This window comes from Trichosurus vulpecula, chromosome 3 (assembly GCF_011100635.1).
Source record: "Trichosurus vulpecula isolate mTriVul1 chromosome 3, mTriVul1.pri, whole genome shotgun sequence".
Classification (NCBI taxonomy): Eukaryota; Metazoa; Chordata; class Mammalia; order Diprotodontia; family Phalangeridae; genus Trichosurus; species Trichosurus vulpecula.
Genome location: NC_050575.1, coordinates 353,243,051 through 353,261,489, shown reverse-complemented (window position 1 = coordinate 353,261,489; position 18,439 = coordinate 353,243,051). Strand labels below are relative to the sequence as shown.

At 36.4% G+C, this 18,439-nt stretch overlaps 1 pseudogene; it reads left to right on the top strand.

Moving 5' to 3' along the window:
* The first annotated feature begins 6,301 nt into the window (after positions 1-6,301).
* Positions 6,302-7,140, top strand: LOC118844895 (annotated as a pseudogene).
* Positions 7,141-18,439: the final 11,299 nt, after the last annotated feature.

Here is an 18,439-nt window from a genome sequence, read left to right as displayed (position 1 = left end):
TATAAGTATGCATATAACTATGTATGTGTATATTGACATGGATAATGTGGAAATGTGTTTTACTATATACATGCATGTATGTATGTGTGCATGTGTCTATATATATATATATTTATATATATACACACATGTGTCTATATATATATATATTTGACAAGAGTTTTGCTTTTCTTTTGTTCTTAATGTGGGAAGAGGAATAAAGGGGGACAGAAAGGAGGGGAGAGAGAGAAATCAGATTTTTGCTGATTTAAAAAATAAAACATAATTGAGAAATATTTAGAGCCAGCTAGCTGAATCTGAAGGAGAGTCAGTGATGACCATTGGCCCATTGTAATAAATACCAAACAAAATGACTATTTTCACAGACCTAGGGGAAAAAAAAGGTCATGCCTTAAACTCTAAATCTCTATGAACAGCTTGTTTTTCTTTTAAAATAAATAAATTAATTCAATCTGTACTTTAAAAAACAAAAATGAGAAATAGATGATTTCAAAGGCACTACTTTTCCTTCCTTTCACAATAATTTCTGTTCTTGACACAGTTTTTTCCTTCCCAATTTCTTTTTTTTTTACTTTTTAAATAATTTTTTTTTTAGTTTACAACACTCAGTTCCATAAGTTTTAGGGTTCCAAATATTCTCTCCCTCCCACTGCTCCCCCAACCTCCAAGGTGTCCTGCAATCCAAAGTAGGTTCTACATATACCTTCACATTGAATTTATTGTAATGAAGAATTATAATCAATGGAATGAATCATGAGAAAGAAGAAATGAAACAAAAAAGAAGGAAAAAAGAGAGAGCAAAAAGTTTATCTCAATCTGCATTCAGACTCCATAATTCTTTCTCTGGATATGCATAGCTTTTTCCATCATGAGTCTTTTGGAGCTGTCTTTGAACCTTGAATTGATGAGAGAGGAGTCAAGTCTATCAAAGTCAGTCCTTACAGATACCATGTGTCTCTAATTATGTATAATGATCTCCTGGTTCTGTTCCTCTCACTCAGCGTCAGTTTATATATGTCTTTTCAGGATATAATGAAGTACATCTGCTCCTCATTTCTTGTAGCAAAATAGTATTTCATTACATTTATATACCACAATTTGTTTAGCCATTCCCCAATTGATGGGCATCCCCTTGATTTCCAATTTTTTGCCTCCACAAAAGAGCTGCTATATATATTTTTGTACATATGGGTTCCTTTCCCACTTGCATGATCACTTTGGGATATAGCCCTAGAAGTGCTATTGTTGGGTCAAAGGGTATGCACATTTTTATAGCTCTTTGGGCATACTTCCAAATTGCTCTCCAGAATGGCTGGATCAGTTCACAACTCCACCAACAATGTGGCAATGTTCCAATTTTCTCACATCTTCTCCAGCATTTACCATTTTCCTGTATTGTCATGTTAGCCAATCTGACAGGAGAGATGTGGTACCTAAGAGTTGTTTTGATTTGCATTTCTCTAATCAATAGTGATTTAGAGCATTTTTATATGACTGTAGATATCTTTAATTTTTTCCTCTGAAAACTGCCTGTTCATATCCTTTGACTATTTCTCAACTGGGAAATGACTTGTATTCCTATAAATCTGGCTCAGTTCCATGTCTATTTTAGAGAAGAGGCCTTATCAGAGACACTGGTTGTAAAGATTTTCTCTCAATTTTCTGCTTCCTTTCTAATCTTTGTGGCATTGGCTTTGTTTATACAAAAACTTTTCAATTTAACATAATCAAAATTATCCATTTTGCATTTTGTAATGTGCTTTATCTCTTATTTCATCAGAATTCTTCCTTTTCCCATAAATCTGACAGGTAAACTATTCCTTGCTCTCCCAAATTGTTTATAGTGTCACACTTTATTCCTAAATCATGAACGCATTTTGACTTTATTTTAGTATGCGGTGTAAGATATTGGTTTATGCCAGTTTCTGCCATACCATTTCCCAATTTTCCCACCAGTTTTTGTGAAATAGCGTATTCTTAGCCCAGAAGCTGGATTCTTTGGGTTTATCAAAGAGTGGATTGCTATAGTTGTTGTCTACTGCATCTTGTGTACCTAACCCATTCCACTGATCCACCTCTGTTTCTTAGCTAGTACCAAGTAGATTTGATGACTGCTGCTTTGTAGTACAGTTTATTATCTAGCCACACCTACCATAATATTATGGTATATCAACATATATATTGATACTCACTCAAACACCATAATCTAATTTCTCAATGTATTGATGTTCTACAACCTACTCCTCCACCCCACACGAGCTATACTTTGAGAAGATTGCACCCTTGATCTTGCCATCCTCCAGAATGCATCATTTGAATGACCATGAACTCTGAACTTCTCTTATCTGATTACAATATATTATCTGTAACTCCAAACTATGTTCTTCATCCTCATTAGGTCCACCAATTTTGGTCCCTTAGTGCTTTATCAAAGTATCACTCTTCTATTGCTTAGATTTTACCTTTCCTTATCTTGTCCCCTTGATGAATCAGTTCATCTCTACACTGTCCTAAACTAAATTTATGTTACATATTCTCAAATGAACTGTCTGTACCACGACAATTTTTATGGCTCTCTAATTGAGTCATTATCTCCTTGAACATGGCAGCATTTCAAATTATTTCACCCTTCCTCAAGCCTCTTATTGCTCTCTCTCCCTCTAATCTCCAAGCCGAAAATCTTGCTTCCTATTTCATTGAAAATACAAAAGCCAAGGGATGGAGCCAAGGTGGCAGAAAAAATCCAGGAAGTTGTATGAGCTCTTCCCAATTTTCCTCAGAAACAATGTTAAATCAAGCTTTTAAAATGATTTTGGAGTAGCAGAACCCACAAAAAGACAGAGTGAAACAATTTTTGAGCTTAAGATAACTTAGAAGGACTGGAAAAGTCTGTATCACTGCATAAAAGGGTAGCACAGACCTTGTCTGGGCAAGCCAACTGGAGGCTCTTAGCTAAAGTACAGATCAGCAACCTAGGACCCTCCATCCTGGCTCACCAGGACAGCTGTGAGGCCTCCGACCTAAGCACTGAAGGCAAATTACCAGCCTGGAACCCTGGCACAACCAACATGATTAGCCTGGGCCACCCCAGTGTAACAGGCAAGGTACCAGCAGTTGAAGCCCTGACTCAGAAAGCCAGTAACCAGGCCCCTGGCCCCCAGGACAAGAAGCTTTGGACAGTGCCTACTGTACCACAGGAGTAGATATCAACTGTTATAAAAAGAACAAAAAACAAAAAAGAGCCCTGACCATAGAAAGCTACTATGACAATAGTCAATATCAAAACACAAACTTAGAAGAGGACAACAATGTCAAAATGTCTACATGTGAAGCTGTAAAGGGGAATTTAAATTGTTCTCAAGCCCCAAAAGCCTCCTTGGAAGAACTTAAAAAGGATTTTAAAAATCAGATAAGAGAGGTAAAAGAAAAATCAGGAAAAGAGTGTTATGCCAGAGAAACCCAACAGCTTGGAAAAGGAAGGACAAAGATTTACTGAAGATAACAATTCCATGAAAAACACAAGTAGACAAATGGGGAAAAATCTACTGAAGTAAACAACTCCTTAAAAAGTAGATAGGCCAAATGGAAAAGGATGTACAAAAGCTAACTGAAGAAAATAATTCCTCAAACATTAGAATTGGGAAAATGGAAGCTCATGACTCTATGAGACAACAAGAATTAGTCAAACAAAACCAAAAGAATTAAAAATAGAAGAAAATATAAAATACCTCATTAGAAAAATGACTGACCTGGAAAAACATCCAGGAGAGATAATTTAAGAATAATTGTACTACCTGAAAGCCATGATAAAAAAAAAGAGCCTAGACATCATTTTTCAAAAAATTATCAAGGAAAACTACCTTGATATCTTAGAACCAGAAGGTGAAATAGTCATTGAAAGAATCCACTGATTACCTCCTGAAAGAGATCAGAAAAGAAAAACACCAAGGAATATTGTAGACAAATTCCAGAATTCTCAGGTCAAGGAGAAAATATAGCAATAAGCCAGAAAGAAAAATTCAAATACCATGAAGACATCATTAGTACTACAAAGGACTTAGTAGCTTCTACATTAAAGGACTGTAGGGCTTGGAATATGATATTCTGGAAAGCACTGGAGCTTAGATTACAACCAAGAATCAACTCCCAGCAAAGCTGAGAATAATCTTTCATGGGGACAGATGGACATTCAATGAAATAGATGACTTTCAAATTTTCCTGCTGAAAAGTCCAGAGATGAACAGAAAATTATGTCTTCAAATACAAGACTCAAGAGAAGGAGAAAAAAGTAAACAGGAAAGAAAAAAAGTGTTATTCAACAAGGTTGAACTGTCTACATCACTACATGGGAAGATGATAGTTTAAGTTTTTGAGAACTGTATCTCAGAGCAGTTAAAAAGAGTATACATAGAAAGAGGGTGTGGAAATAAGTTGACTGACATGAGGTCATTAAAAAACTAAGTGCTGAAAAGAGTTTCCCGCCCCCCCCCCCCCAGGAGAAGAGGAAACGGGAAGGCAGAATAGAGAAAATTACATCACATGAACAGGGGCAAAAGACCTGTTACAGTAGAGGGAAAGAAGGGAGGGGTGAACATTATTTGAGCCTTCCTCTCACTGGATTTGTCTCAAAGAGGGAATAACATATACACTCTCATTTGGATATAGTAATTTATCTTATCCTATAGAGAAGTAGGAGGGCAAAAAGGAAAGAAAAGGGACAAGGGGCTGAGAGAAGAGAGAGCAGATTGAGGGAAGTGGTGGTCAGAAACAAAATGCTGGTGAGGAAGGACAGGGAGAAAAGAAGATAGAAAAGTATAAAAATACAGATTATTAACTATGACAGTGAAAGTGCATAGGATGAAATATCCCATAAGACAAAAGTGGATAGAATAGCGGATTAAAAACCAGAATCCTAGAATATGTTGTTTACAAGAAAGAAATATAAAGCAGAGAGACACAAAGAAAGTAAAGGTAAAAGACTGAAATAAAATATATTATGCTTCATCTGAAGTAAAAAAAAGCAGAAGCAGCAATTCTGATGTCAGTCACACAAAGCAAAAGCAAAAAATAGTTCTAATGAAAAGAGATACCCAAGGTAACTACACCTTGCTAACAGGTACCATAGACAATAAAGTAATAGGAATACTGAACATATACGTACCAAGTGGTATAGAATCCAGATTCTTAGAGCAAAAGTTAAGTGAGTTAAAGAAATAAGTAGACAGCAAAACAACATTAGTGAGGGATCTCAACCTCCCCCTCTCAGAACTACATAAATATAATCACAGAATAAATAAAAAAGAAGTAAATGATGTGAATCCAATTTTAGAAAAGCTAAATATGATAGACCTCTGGAGAAAATTGAATTGAGATAAAATGAAAAAAGAAAACCCTTTTTCTCAGTGGTACATGGCACCTACACAAACATTTACTATGCCTTATGGCATAAAAACCTCACAGTCAAATGCAGAAAGACAGATATAATAAATGCATACTTTTCAGATCATGATGCAATAAAAAGTATATTTAATAAAGGGTCATTTCTATAAAAATGTTTATATATTGCTAAAATTTTCTATATATTACTAACAAAGCCCAGGAGCAAGAGATAGAAAGAGAAATTCCATTTAAAATAACTGTACAAAACATTTTTCACACAAATAAAGTCATATATAAATAATTGAAAAATATCAGATTGCTCATGGGTAGGCCAAGCTACTATAATAAAATGACAATTCTACCTAGATAAACTTATTTATTCAGTGCCATATCAATCAAACTACCAAAAATTATTTTATAGAACCAGAAAAAATAATCACCAAATTCATCTGGAAAAACAGAAGGTCAAGAGCTATACCATATCTTAAACTATATTACATATCAGCAATCATCAAATCTATTCGGTATTGGCTAAGGAATAGAGAGGTGGATCAGTGGAATGGGTTAGGCACATAAGACACAGTGGTCAATGACTATAGTAATCTACTATTTGGTAAATCCTAACATTCCAGTTTTTAGGATAAGAACTCACTATTTGGAAAAAAAATTCTGGATAAGCTGAAAAAATAATATGGCAGAGACTAGGCACTGACCAACATTTTACACTGTATACCAAGATAAGCTCAACATGTATACATGATTTAGAAATAAAGGGTAAGGTCTGACGAGTGGGAGGAGCGGCGGCTGTGTTGATCTGGCAGCGGCGCCGATCCGGATCCCGGCCTGTCCGAGCGCCGCCCTCCCCCGGCCCTCCATGAGCCGGGGCGCCTCCGCCGCCGCCCCCCTCCCCGCTCCGGCGTCTATGGAAGTGATGGACGAGCCCCTCAACCTGGCTCATCAGGAGAGCAGGAAAGCAGACTGGTCATTAGCTGCAGGGAAATACGAAGAGGCCATTTTGTGTCACCAAAAGGCTGCTGCATATCTTTCTGAAGCCATGAAGCTGACACAGCCTATTATCACTGGAATCACAAAGGGATAGCCACATGAAACAGCTCTTGCTTATTCAGGAGAGGTGGAAAAGGGCAAAGAGGGAGGAAAAGTGGAAAGCCCTGCCGACTCCTGATGGAGCCCCTCATCTTCTGATGTCGAGCAGGTCGCTGGTGGAGGATGGGTCTGAGGGCCCGAGTGTACCCAGGTCTCAGCAGTTCAGTCCTGCCACAGTTCCAGGGGTCCTGGACAGGGACCCAGACACTCTTCTTTTTCTCCTTCAGAAGAGGAAAGACCCAACAGCACCATGCCCTGGCAGCAAAGTCCCAAAAGATGACAAAACAACAATAGAAGAGCAGACAACCAAGATCGCTGATCTGAAATGACTTGCAGAGTTTCTCGTGGCCGACAACGAAAGGTTGAGGAGAGAAAACAAGCAGTTCCGAACTGAAAAGGCCAGGCTCCAGAAGACTCTACTCGAAAAGGAATTGGATGTAGATGCTGACTTCGTAGAAAAATCTGGATTATGGAGCCTGCCTCCCCCTGCAGAGACTGCTTCAGCCTCTTCTCTCTGGCAGGCATTTGCAGCCAACACATGGAAAGCCAAGGACATTCCCATCCCCAACCTGCCTCCCTTGGACTTTCAGTCCCCAGAGCTCCCACTTCTGGAGCTCCCTGAAGATATTCTGAAAGGACTTATGAACAGTTAAATGGAAGGTCACCCGGGGCTAAAACGGTGGTGGTAAGGGACAGGAAATCATACAGTGAAAAGAGCAAAAAGGGAAAACCGTGAGGCTAGGGACGGTCCGGTCCAGGTGGAGGATCACCGGCCCGACCAGGGTAGGAGAAGAGCCCTGGCCACACCGTGGAGAATGATCACTGTGAAGCACCCAGCACAGCCTTGGGATTGGCTGGGGCTCAGGAAGCTGGAGGTGGCAGTCGCTCACTTCTGGAGGGTCTCTGTCCCAACTCAAACCAAATGGCAACCCGGAATCACTTTCTTCAAGCAGCAATTATTTCCTTCTCCTAACTTCAGGGTTATGCTATATGTAATAATTAATCTATAATGCCATAAAGGATAATGCAGAATCAAATTAATACAGGAGCACAAGGGTGACCTTGTATTCGAAAGATGCTTTCTATCATGCATTGACTGCATGCATTTTCTTATGCACAATTTATTAATTCTAATGAGGTGTGTCAATTACATGACTTCCTCGATGATCCCATATGTGCCACACTTTGCACTACTCCTAACATGATGATAACCTCAAGATTATCAGGAGAAATGTTTAAATTTCCACTTTATGAAGAAAGGAACCAAATTATTAGTTCTGCTTTTTTTTAATTATCAGTTTACATAATTAATCAGGGTGCATCATAACTTTTAACTTTCTGTTTCCTGTATTAAAATGTTATGCATCATTCAAAAAACACCCAAGGAATTATCCCTTTGTTTTGAATGGTGCATGAATGGAAGTAATGCTAGTTGGCAGTATTTGATTGCAAGAAATCAATAAAATAATTGTGTTTTATTAAAAAAAAGAAATAAAAGGTGATACCATAAACAAATTAGGAGAGCAAGGAATAGTTTACCTGTCAGATCAATGAAGAATGAGAAGAATGTATGATCAAATGAGATAGGGAACAGTATGAAATGCAAAGTGGATAATTTTGATTAAATTAGAAAGTTTTTGAACAAACAAAGCCAATGCAACTGAGATTAGAAGGAAAACAGAAAGCTGGGAAACAATTTTTCAGCCAGTGTTTCTGAAAGGCCTCATTTTAAAAATATATAGAGAATTGGGTCAAATTTATAAGAAAACAAGTTATTCCCCAATTGATAAATTGTCAAAGGATAGGAACAGCCAGTTTCTAGAAAAAGAAATTCAAGCTATCATTACTAATATGAAAAAAATACTCTAAATCACCACTTCGTAAACTGTGGGTTGCGACTCCATATGGGGTCACAAAAAAATCTGGCAACAGTAAGAGTTTTCTGACTGCACAAGAACCAAAAATTAGTTAAAGATCAAACATAAAGTGAATCTAAAGTGTTTCTGGCAGTGTATGCTTGTGTTGCAACACTCAACTTCACTGCAAGTTTTGACTCTGAAAACAAAAGTATGTGCCCTTTACACTGTGCATGCCTCCAGGCTATACAACACCAACAAACACTGCAGAAATGTTAAAACTGGTAGCAAATGGAAAAATTTTAAGAAGCTCTGCACTAATTCAATATTGATTAGAAAAATGCAAATTAAAACAACCCTAAGGTTCCACCTCAAACCTATTCAATTGGCTAATATGACACAAAAGGAAAATGATAAATGTTGGAGATGTGGGAAAATTGGAACACTAATGCATTGTTGTTGGAGTTGTGAACTAATCCAACCATTCTGGAGAGCAATTTGGAATTATGCCTAAGGGGCAACCAAAATTTGCATACCCTTTGGTTTAGCAGTACTACTGGTAGGTCTTTGTCCCAAAGATATCATAAAAAAGGGCAAAGGACTCACAGGTACAGAAATATTTTTAGCAATTCTTTTGGTGGTGGCAAAAAATTGGAAATCAAGGGGATGCCCTCAATTTGTGAATGGCTGAACAAATTGTGACATATGAATGTAATGGAATATTATCATGCTATAAGAAATGATGAACCAGAAGATTTCAGAAAAACTTGGACAACCTTACATGAACTTATGCCGAGTGAAGTGAGCAGAACAGAACACTGTACAATGACCAACTTTGATACACTTGTCTCCTGGCAACACAACAATCTAAGAGAATTCCAAAGGATTTATAATGAAAAATGCTATCCACATCCAGAGAAAGATCTATGGAGTTTGAATGCAGATCAAAGCATTTTATTTTCACTTTTTTTTTGCTTTTTTTTTCTTTCTCTTGGATTTTCCTTTTTTCTGATTCTTTTTTTCACAGCATGAATAATGTGGAAATATGTTTAATATTATTGTACATGTATAACCTATATCAAATTGCTTGCAGTCTTGAGGAGGGGGAAGAGGAGGGAGAAAGGGGGAAAAATGTAGAACTCAAAATCTTATAAAAGTGAATGTTGGAAACTGTCTTTATATGTAATTGGAAAAAATAATACTATTTCATGGGAAAATAATAGAAAAAAATCAGTTCCCTAGAATAAAAGTAGAGAAAATAAAATATCTCAATAACCCCATTTTAGGAAGAAAAAACTGAACAAATCATTAATGAACTCCATAAGAAAAACATCTCCAGGACCAATTGGAGTTACTAGTGAATTCTACCAAATATTTAAAGAACAATTAATTCCAATAATATATAAACTATTTGGAAAAATGGGTGAAAAATTACTCATACCAAATTCCTTTTATAACATAAATATTGTGCTGATACCAAAACAAAGAAGAGCCAAAACAGAGAAAGAAATCTATAGATCATTTTCCCTAAAGAATATTGAGCTAAAATTTCAAATAAAATATTAACCAAGAGATTACAGCAATTTATCATGAAAATAATACACTATGGGATTTATACCAGGAATGTAGGGCTGGTTCAATATTAGGAAAACTATCAGCATAATTGACCATATCAATAACAAAACTAACAGAAATCATATGATTGTCTAAATAGATGCAGAAAAAGCTTTTGACAACATACAACAGCCATTCCTATTAAAAATACCAGAGAGCATAGCAATAACTGGAGTTTTCATTAAAATTATAAATACTGAAACAACCAGTAAGTGTTATATGTAATGGGAGTAAGCTAGAAGCTTTCCCAAAAAGATCAGGAGTGAAACAAGGATGTCTACTTCCATTATCACCACTATTATTTAATATCATACTAGAAATGTTAGCCTTACCAATAAGAGAAGAAAAACATAAAAGGGATTAGAATAGATAATGAGGAAGCAAAATTATCACTTTTTGCAGATGATATGAAGGTATACTTAGAGAATCCTAGAGAATCAAGTAAAAAAACTACTTGAAACAATTAACAACTTTATCAAAGTAGCAAGATATAAAATAAAGCCACATAAATCCTCAGCATTTCTTTATATGACCAAAAAGCCCAGCAACAAGAGATACAAAGAAAAATTGCATTTAAAATAATTGTAGAAAACATCAAATCTTTGGGAGTCTGCCTGCCAAGACAAGTCTAGGATCTATATGAGCACAATTACAAAACACTTTTCACATAATTAAAGTCAGATGTAAATAATTAAAAAATACATCAATTGCTCATGGGTAGGTGAGTTAATATAGCAAAAATGACAATTCCAACTAAATTAATTTATAGGACACAGTACTCAATGATTATAATAACCTACTAGTTTATAAGCCCAAGACTCTAGCTTCTGGGTAGATACTTCACTATTTGAGAAAAACTGCTGGTGAAACTGGAAAATAGAATGGCAGAAACAACAACATCTCACAGCCTATACTATGATAAAGTCAAAATGGGTACATGATTAAGACATGAAGGGTGATACCATAAGCAGATTTGCAGAGCAAGGAATAGTTTACCTCTCAGATCTATGGAGAAAGGAAGAATTCATGACCAAACAAGAAATAGAACATCATGAACTGCAAAATGAATAATTTTGATTGCATTAAACTAAAAACAGTTTTTTCACAAGCAAAACCAATGCAACCAAGATTAGAAGGGAAGCAGAAAGCTGGGGAACAACTGAAGAATTGGAAATTGAGGGGATAAACATTAGTTGGGGAACGGCTGAACAACTTGTGGTATATAGATGTAATAGAACACTATTGTGATACAAGAAATGAGGAGGAGGTGGATTTTAGAAAAAAAAAAAACAGAAACACTTATATGAACCAATGGTGAGTGAAATGAGGAGAACTAGGAGAACATTGTACATGGTATCAGCAATATTGTGTGATACTCAACTCTTTCCAGCAATACAATGATCTAAGACAATTCCAAAAGACTGTTGATGGAAAACTCTAACCACATCCAGAACTATGAAGTCTGAATGCAGATCAAAGCATACTATTCTCACTTTTTTGTTTTTTTTTCTGTTTTTCTTTCTCATTTTTTTTCCCTTTTGTTCAGATTTTTCTTTCACAACTTCATTGGTTGGCATGATGGTAAACATATAAACTACACCAGATATCTTGATGTCCTAAGGGAGGGAGGAGGGAAGGAAGAAAAGGAAAAAAACCTGGAACTCCAAATATTATAAAAATGAATGTGAGCTCACCCACAAAATAGAAGTACTAGAAACCCAAGTTCCACAATTTTGTACATTTAGTTCCCTTGTTGTTTACAAGAAACACACTTGAAATAGATATACATAGAGTTAAAATAAGGTGTTGGAGCAAAATCTACTATGCTTCAGTTGAGGTAAAAGAGGCAGGGATAGCAATCATCATCTCATACAAAGCAAGAGCTAGAATAAACCTAATTAAAAGAGATAATCAGCAAAAGCACAATTTTCTAAAGGTATCACAAGCAATAAAGTATTTTTTCAGCAAGTTTCTCTAAAAGGCTTCACTTCTCAAATATAGATAGAACTGAGTCAAATTTATAAAAAAAATAAAATCTATTTCCCAATCAATAAATAGTCAAAGAATATAAACAGGCAGTTTTCATAAGAAGAAATTAAAGCTATCAATGGTGAAATGAAAAAAAATGCTCTAAATTACTACTGATTAGAGAAATGCAAATTAAAACAATTCTGAGATACCACCTCACATCTATCAGATTGGCTAACATAACAGACAAGGAAAATCACAACTGCTTTAGGGGATGTGGAAGAATAAGGTCACATGGACTGTTGGTGGAGTTGAACTCTTCCAATCATTCAGGAGAATAATTTGGATATATGCTCAAAGGGTCATAAAACTGGACGTACTCTTGACATAACAATACCACTACTAGGTTTGTACCCCCAAAAAAAGATAAAAGGGGAATAAAAGATATAAATATACAAAAGTATTTATAGCAGCACTTGTTCTGGTGGCAAAGAGTTGGAAATTGTGGTATGCCCATCAACTGGCAAATTTCTGATCAAGTTGTTGTATATAATTTTGATGGAATGTTATTGTACTATGGCAAATATTAGGGGGAATAGTTTCAGAAAAACCAGAAGATATGTATGAACTGATGCAGAATAAAGTAAGCAGAACCAGAAGATCACTGTACACAGTAGCAACAATATTGCAACAAAGATCAACTATGAGAAACTTAGCAGCTATGATTAATATAGTGATCCAAAGTAGTTTCAGAACTTTCCAAAAAAAACCATCTTAAGGGGGTGGAGCCAAGATGGCAGAGGGAAAGCCGGAACTAGCTTGAGCTTTCTCCTGAACCCCTGCAAATACCTGTAAAAATGACTCTAAAGAAATCCTGGAGCTACCGATCTCACAAGATGGTAGCATGATTTTCAGTGCAAGACAACCTGGAAGGTCAAGAGGAAAGGTCTATTGCACTGGTCTGGGAGAGGAGCACAGCCTAGCTCAGCTGGGCTGGCAACTGTGGCAGTTTCTAGACTTCTCAACCCACAAAAGCCAAATACAAAGTAGAAAGTAAATGAGGAAACTGTGGGACCTCGGTGAGGGATGAGTGTGGTACAGTCCCAGCCCCGGGGCAGTGGAGGTGGTAGTAGTGGCAGTAGCAGCAGCAGCAGCAGCAGTGGCTGCTTCTGGAGCTCCAGGCCCACAGATGGTGGGGGTGGGGGATGGGGATCAAGCAGCTGATGAGAGGGAGAATGCAAAGATCTCTTTGCTGGCACTGAGGCAGAATTCTCTTGCTTTGCCCTGTTTGGATCTGGGTCACAGTCCTGCTAGGTGATCCTGGGGTGAGGAGGAACGCTTGTGTGGCAGAGTTTGTGGCATTGGTGGAGAGAGAATCTTTCTCACCATTCCATGGCAGAAAAGAGTGTTTGTGGTCACTCACAGACCAGAGCACAAGCCAGAAAAGGAGTAAGCACCTCTCCTTTGATCATATCTCCTTGGAAGAACAGAAAATTTACAGGCCCCTAGGAGTATCTCTGAAAACAGCTGCACAAAACCCCTGCAGTTTGAGACAGTACACCCCCACACTGGAAGCAGAGTCCTACCTTAACGAAGAGTTAGAAAGTCAATTATTTGGATGTAAAAAAACCTCAAACTATAGATTCTTACTTTGGTGAGAAAGAAGATGAAAACATACAACCAGAAGAAGACAACAAAGTCAGAGCTCCTACATATCAAAGTAATTCCAAAGGTCTCGTGATTAGAAATGCTGTCCACCTCCAGAGAGAGAGAGAGAGGGAGAGAGAGAGAGAGGGAGAGAGAGAGAGAGGGAGAGAGAGAGAGAGCTGGTGAACTGTGATTATAAATTGAAATAACATTTTTTTCACTTTATTTCTCTTGCTTTTTTGCAACATATTTAATGTAGCTTTGCATTATTTTACATGTATAGTTGATACGTTGCCCTCACATTTTTTTGTGGCAGGGGATAGAGGGAGGAAAATAATTTGGAACTCAAAATGTAAAAAAATATATATATATATATGTATATATGTATGTATGTTTGTATGTATGTATGTATACACACACATAGAGAGAGATATACATACATGTATATATATACATACATATGTGTGTATATATATGTATGTGTGTATATGTATACACATATATACACAATATGTGTGTGTGTATTTAAGAACTATTGAGTTTCCTAAGTGGCATAGAAGTTAAGCAGTTTTCCAAGATCATACAGCAAGTATTTTATAGTACTAGTTAATGGAGGATTTGAATCTGGCTCCTCCTATCCCCAAACTCAATTCTCTATCCACCATGTTATACTATCTCTTACAAGATATATGCATGAAATTACTCAATAATAATGTAAAATCACATATAATTAAGTGCTTGATTGTGAAATTGGTATTTCTTGAAATTTTATCTGGGCATCCAGAAAAAGAGGAACATTAATAGGGTTAGATTAGCAATGAGTGACTGTATAAAGGAGATAAACTTGTATCTTTTGGTTTTCAAAAAATAGTTTCAAATGCAACAGTATGTAAGGAATGCAAACCTCATAAAGAAAGTATCTTTAAAGAGAGATAGATTTTCCTATCTATAATGTTTCCTTTCAGGGGCATAGCCAAGATGGTGGCTGAAAAGCAGGGACTTGCTTCAGCTCCCCTCCAGGTCCCTCCAAACACCTATAAAAATGGCTCTGAACAAATTCTAGAGCTGCAGAACCCATGAAATAGCAAAGGGAAGCAGGGCTTAGCCCAGGACAGCCTGGATGGTCACTGGGAAGGGTCTGAATCAGCGAGCTGTGGCAGTTACCAGACTTCTCAACCCACAAACGCCAAAGACAACAGAGAAGGTTAGTGGGAAAAGCTGCTGGGACAGAGTGAAAGGACTTCTAGGTAGGCCACGACCCCAGGGGTGGCAGAGGTGGTGCAGCCCTGAGGCTGCTTCCAGAGCTACAGCTGCAGTTGCCTCTGGCCCCAGGCCCACCTGGTGGGAGGAATTAACTGGCAGATTAGAGCAGATGTTCAAAAAAAAGTTGTTTTGGCATGCAACTGGGAAACAAGATATATAGGCAGTGGGACATAGAGATCTATCTTGCCCTACAAGAATGTAAAGGAAAAGGGGATGGGAGGGAGTGGGGTGATAAAAGGGAGGGCTAAAGGGGAATAGGGCAATCGGAATATATGTCATCTTGGAATCGACGGAAGGGTAGAAATGGGGAGAAAATTTATAATTCAAAATCTTGTGGAAATCAATGCTGAAAACTAAAAATATTAAATAAATAATAAAAAAGTGAGTAAAAAATATAATGTTTCCTTTCAAAACCTGATTTTAATACTTTATTTGGCATTGGCTTTATATGTTTTCCAGATCTATTTTTATAAACTAGATAATGAAAACTCTGGCCGCTGTTCTTCCTCTCCACAAACTCTGAAACCCGCTCACCTTAAGGGCAAAGTCGAAAGTCATCAGTCTTACAGCCAGCAAAACTAATTACTTGCAAAACACCCTAAACTTCCTTTTTTTTAAACAGAAAAGGTATCTTTTTATCATCAGGACCAACTCTTCTTTGTGCTATTGTCATTGATTTTAATCTTTTCTCCTATTCAATCTTTCTTCTGAAGATGCTTTTATGCAATCAAAAAATATTTATTTGATCTTTTACTATGTGCCAGGGACAGTGGTAGAGCCTGATGGTAGAATCTTCCCTTTAGTTAGCCCATTAATAGTATAAATTTAAAGGGGAGGTGATATGATATAAATATTGAAATCAGACAGTCAGTCATTGTGCTAAGGGTTAGGAATATAAAGAAAGTCAAAAATATTACATCTGCTCTCAAGGAGCTTGAATTCTCATTAGAGAGCCAACATATAAATAACTATGAGGATAAAAGATATGTGCAGTATAAGTAAAAGGTTATCTATCTCTGAGCAAAGGGACTACATGGAGTGGGGGGAGAAGAGACAAGGAAAGTTCTATTGTAGTAAGTGAGATTTTAGCTGAATTTTGAAGGAAACCAACAATTAGAGCTAAAAAGGGAGTGAATTCCAGAAAATGGGGAAAACACAATGTAAATGCATGGATTGTGGAATTGGGGTGTCCTGTATGAAGAACAAGTAGGTCAATATATTTGGCTCAGATTGTATATGGAAGAAAGTAAAGTATAAGAAGACTGGGAAAGTAGAAAGAGTTCCTATCATGAAAATCTTTAAATGTCAAGTCCTAGTATATTACTGAAAATATCCTTTTAAAATGTAGTATACTATACATTACTATTTATTTCAAGTTGCTTCTCATGGGAATCTTATTAAAGGGTACTTGATTCAGTGAAATGCTTGGGTTCTACTAGCCTTGTGAAAAAAGGGATCAGTAGGAAGGCATAAAGTGTAGAGAATGGGTATTGATGAAAGGGAAAAGCATCTTTAAAGTGTTGGGATCAGAATAGGATTTCATGTTTGAAAACACTTTGTAGGTCTGATTTAAGAGTTTAAAGAGTATTTAATTATGTTGAAGCTGTTGTTTCTATAAGTGTTTCCATTGCTATTCTTGAGTGGTTAGACTTAAATAATACAACTAGGAAAAGCAACTTTAAAATGAGAAACAGAAAACCAGAACCACCTTCTGTTCAAAACATTACAAGGCAACTTCTTGACCATTTCCATAGGAAGGATCATTCTCATAGAGCAAACCCCAGCATGAGAGGTGGGAGGTGAGTGGGGAAAGAAACTTCTGGGAACTAGAATACTCCATCCAGCCTGGTATTGCAATGTTAGTGCATTGTGGTCCATCAACAAGCAGGTAGTTAAAAATCAGAGCTTATTTTCCTTGTCACAAACAAAGTATTAGTCATATGGCTTCAAACAGGACTTATTACTCACAGAGCTTATTAATTAAGCTGCCAGCTTATTAAAATTAGCTGATAGTGTAAGAACATTTGTTAGGGTCAATTGTTATGTCAACTACCCTGACAACAATACTCTTATTAAGCTGATGATTTCTACAGATCACAGTTTGGTCCTGTTACTACAGGCATTGGTTCCACTCTGAATACCACATTTGGTTGGCTTTAATGCCTACATCATTTGCCTCTAACATTAATTCTTACAGTTTATATGATTGTGAGTGGGCACCATGATTATTGATGGGACAAAACATTGCAAAATATCCATCCTGTTCATTAGTCCAAAACAAATGTTTGTGAGAATAAATGCCAATTTCACAAAGATCTGTTTACTAATTAGTCTATAATGATAAAATGATAAAAAATCTTTCAGGATAATATATATTGAGAATATCACAAAATTTAAAGGCTTATATGGATTTGGCTATTACCAGGATGTTCATCTATGTCTCTTTTTTTGTACAAAATACAAGCACCACTATACTTGTAATATGTCTTTGTTAAATACTGCTACTTCTACTTTGTGATCTATTTGCATTTAATGAGTATACTCACTATCTATATCTATATCTATGTATATACATATATCTATATCTATATCTATCTATCTATATCTATATCTATATATATCTATATATATCTATATCTATCTATCTATCTATATATATATATATATATATATATATATATATATATATATATATTTGTATATGGCTAAGGCTAGCCATTCTAGATTTTGAAGATTACTTAGTAAGATAATATATTAGACACTGAGGTCCTCTCTCAAGCTGAGCTGCCAAGTATTCAAACTCTACTGCAGAAAGCACATGTAGGTTAGCCACACATCCAGAATGTCAAATGAATGTTTACATAAAAGACTATTTTACAGAGAGTCCCTACAATGTAAGTTCTCATGTGGCAGTCAAAAGAAGCTATACTAGTACACTCTCAAGATTTCTCTGAAAATCTTTTATTATATACTGTGAGACAGGGGAGACACTGGCACAAAACTGCCCAGGATATCTCAAAGAAGGTACTGTATTCCATGAGCAAAGCAGAATAGCAAGAAGTGTGAGATGCACACATCTAGAGACATCTTCATCTCAAGTTTTCACATGAATTATATGTGTCCAACCTTTGGGAGAAGTTTCTGAACTCATACTGGACTGATTAGCCACAGTCAAACATGCTGTACCTTGACCCCAACATTGTGATATCTTTGGTCCTCTTTGAGTATGAAAGACAAAAAATAACAACAGCATATGCATCTGAGACATTTTTGGTGAAGTCATTCAAATGAAACAGGGAAAGTTTCCTCATCTATAGTAAATCACATATTTACCATTCTACAGTTGACTGAACCATGAAAAGAACAAAAGATCCTATTGTCTTTATTGTTAGTTGACAATAAAAATAATTTAATTCAGTTGACAAGAAAGTTATGCTAAAAAGTCTTCTCCATATAAACATCTCCCATGAATATGCCAAAATTATATAAAATCCTTGAAAGGTATCATGAGAGATTACCTTGTTCTTTCTTTGACTTTGTAATTATTGATAACAGGTATAAATAAGGCATAAAATGTTAAAAATGAGGTATAAAACAGGGATACATAC